This window comes from Cupressus sempervirens, chromosome 5, assembly GCF_028749045.1.
Source record: "Cupressus sempervirens isolate cs-2001-9-10 chromosome 5, ASM2874904v1, whole genome shotgun sequence".
Lineage (NCBI taxonomy): Eukaryota > Viridiplantae > Streptophyta > Pinopsida > Cupressales > Cupressaceae > Cupressus > Cupressus sempervirens.
The window spans coordinates 744944352-744947292 of NC_143122.1; the positions used below are offsets into that span (position 1 = coordinate 744944352).

The 2941-nt window shown below is 31.8% G+C and overlaps 1 pseudogene; it reads left to right on the forward strand.

The window, feature by feature from the left end:
* The first annotated feature begins 359 nt into the window (after positions 1-359).
* LOC149558064 (cyclin-dependent kinases regulatory subunit 2 pseudogene) lies at positions 360-1487 on the forward strand (annotated as a pseudogene).
* Positions 1488-2941: the final 1454 nt, after the last annotated feature.

Consider the following 2941-nt stretch of genomic DNA (forward strand, 5'->3'; position numbering starts at 1 on the left):
TTCAACTTCAAGCACAAATTATTGGTGTTCCTAATTGGATTTTGCAAAAGAAGATTTTTTAGGTTTATTTTCTACATGTATCTTGGCATGTTTATTATTTCTTCAATGTAGCACAACTGCATTAATTAGAGGGATTCAAAGACATATCACTCTTTTGTTCAGGTATTCAAATTCATTGTAGGTCAATATGATTAGAATTTTGAGAAATCAAGTTAAAATCCATATAGATTTTTATCTTAATTATGCAAATGCACTTGTAGATCACTCTATTTTTAACTTTTTTCTGCAAGATGGATTCGATGTTTAGGATCTAAGTCCATTTCTTGGCTCAAAATTTGGTAGGTCTCTACTTCATCAACATGCCTGATATCTGATATTCTAAGAAATACTTTGGTGATACTTTCGAGTATAGGTTTCTATGCAAACCTTGTGCTCTTTAACTATAGGTTTTTGTATTCATATCTCCCTTTTTTTTTATTTATACTAAAATTTTTTGAGGCTTGGATGAATTTGTAGAGCCTAGAGCTCTATGTTGGACAAAACTACAAGTTATGTTTCATACTATTTAGTGTGTATGTATGAAGAGAGGAAAAAGTATTTGGGTCTTTCTTTTCCTCTTACATCCATAATGCACATACAATGTAGATCATTGTTACCAAGATAAAAGTTGACCTAGATGAGCTTTTTTAATGCATGTATAGGTTCACAATAGTTCACAAGTGTGGATACACCTATTAACACACACATATTACCTGTACTTTAAAATTTGCATCAATTTGTACCATCTTAAAGATACCTATAAACTAAACTTTTTTTGGGAATGATTTATTAGTGAATGGTAATACATTTCCTTTTTTGTGCTCCTTTTTTTGTTTGTATGCACATATATGTACTTACCTTGAACACACACTAATATTTGGGATTTTCTTACTTTCATATGAATGGATGTGCTTACAATTTGGCCTATTCACACACATTCAAGGGTACCTACCTTTTTTAACATGCATATTGCATATCTTTATGTCAGAGGAACTTCTCTATGTTACTTTGTTTTTATTGGCATGCTTCCTTTTCTATTTTGTGGATTAAAATTATGCTTCTTTTGGATGGACATCATTCTAGACATATCCTTTGGCTTATGCCTTTATATTGTATGTCTCTAGACATGTGATTCTTCCTCCATAGATTGCAAAGTTGCCTCCAAAGAATTGGCTACTTGCAGAGGTAATTGTACCTACAGTTATTGAAGTTATTTTGAAAAAATGTTTCTCTAGTGTTCTTTCTAATACAATGCATTGTGTCAAGTATGCTTGTTAGTGCTTTCATTTATTTTGTTTTATAGTGAATGGAGAGCTATTGGAGTTCAATAGTCTCATGGGTGGGTACATTATGCCATTCATCATCCTGAACCCCACATTATGTTGTTTCAGAGGCCTTTAAATTATCAGCAAAATCAGCAACAATTACCAAAACAACAACAACTATAGAAGTGACACTTTTTTATTCTAAATTTTTCAAGTGAATACTGAGCTTCTTCCTTGCCTTCTTAATCATCTTTATTGCTCCCATATAGTGTTGTCTAGCATTTTATGTTAGGGTTTCCTCTCAAATAGCGGTTTGATGCCTTTATCAACTAAATTATTATTGAGATTTTAAATTTTTATCCTTTGGAACTCATTTTCAGCTTGGGAATATGATATTTTAACCCAATATTAACTTAATCATCAATGTGGTATTTCATGTAATTCTTAAATTTGATATAGCCAGATAGCTTTAATCTTTTTGAGTTTATAGTAGTGCAGTTTTTGTCTATATTTATCTCTAAACAATGCATTTGTTCTGTCCTAATTTGTGCTTCGTTTTGGGTTGAATTCATTGCTTATTACATTTGTAATTTTTTTTGCAATGGTCATGGTGAAGTTCACTCTCGGTTTTTTATTTGTTGATATTCCCTAAGATAAGAGTCATCCTACTTTGAAATCAACATACATTGGTTCAGTCTCGAGTAGGGAATTCAAAGCTCAATGCATCCCTTTTAATATGGTAGATAATATCCTTAGGTTACTTTTTATTTTTTCACCTATAGATTATAATGTTTGACTAATCTCAATGATATTTTGTAGAAGAATGAATATTGTTTGCAAAGTTGATTTTCTTAATGATAGGCATTTCCATTGGAAATTTTTCGTGTTCTTTTTTTTGTTGAAATTCTAATGAATTAATTTTGCTGAATTGGTAATTGGGGCTAGTCAGGTATGATATTTACAATTAAGTTTTAGCTCTTATTGAAAATGGCTAGTCAGATATGATATTTACATGCTTTAAAATTGATATGAAGGTAAAAGTTAAATACATATGTGTAATCAATATAGTAATGTTATTAATCATTATGCATCACCAATTACACATTGGTGAACCATTTATTGGTTGTTAATTGCACAGAGAGTTCCAAATGATAGAAAATATTTATTTCCTCTATTACCATTGGTTCTTTGAAGGGCCTCCCTAAGAATATCAAAATTGACTCCCCTAATAGTCTGTGGATTTAGACTCTGCTCTTAACGATTCATCTATGGTTGGTAATGGTGCCAATAGCTCTACTCTATCTGATAGGCTTACATAATAGAAGCTCCCCTACTTGCTTGCATAAACATCCCAAGTGCTATATGCAAGCTCCACCTTAGCATAACTTTCTAGATCACCACAATGGCACATTAAAACAACAACCCTTATCAAACCACACTCCCAAACTTGTACCAATGGAGTAAAAAAGAAAGAAATCTTTAGGGAGTTCCGCATAGCAAACAAGCTGCTACTTCATTCCACTCTTATAGATCCAATGTCATTGATTTCATTTGGAATTTGATACTGCATTCATCCTTTTCTTATTCTTGGAAATGGATCCCTTTTCACTTGTGATAAGCAACACAACTACTACATG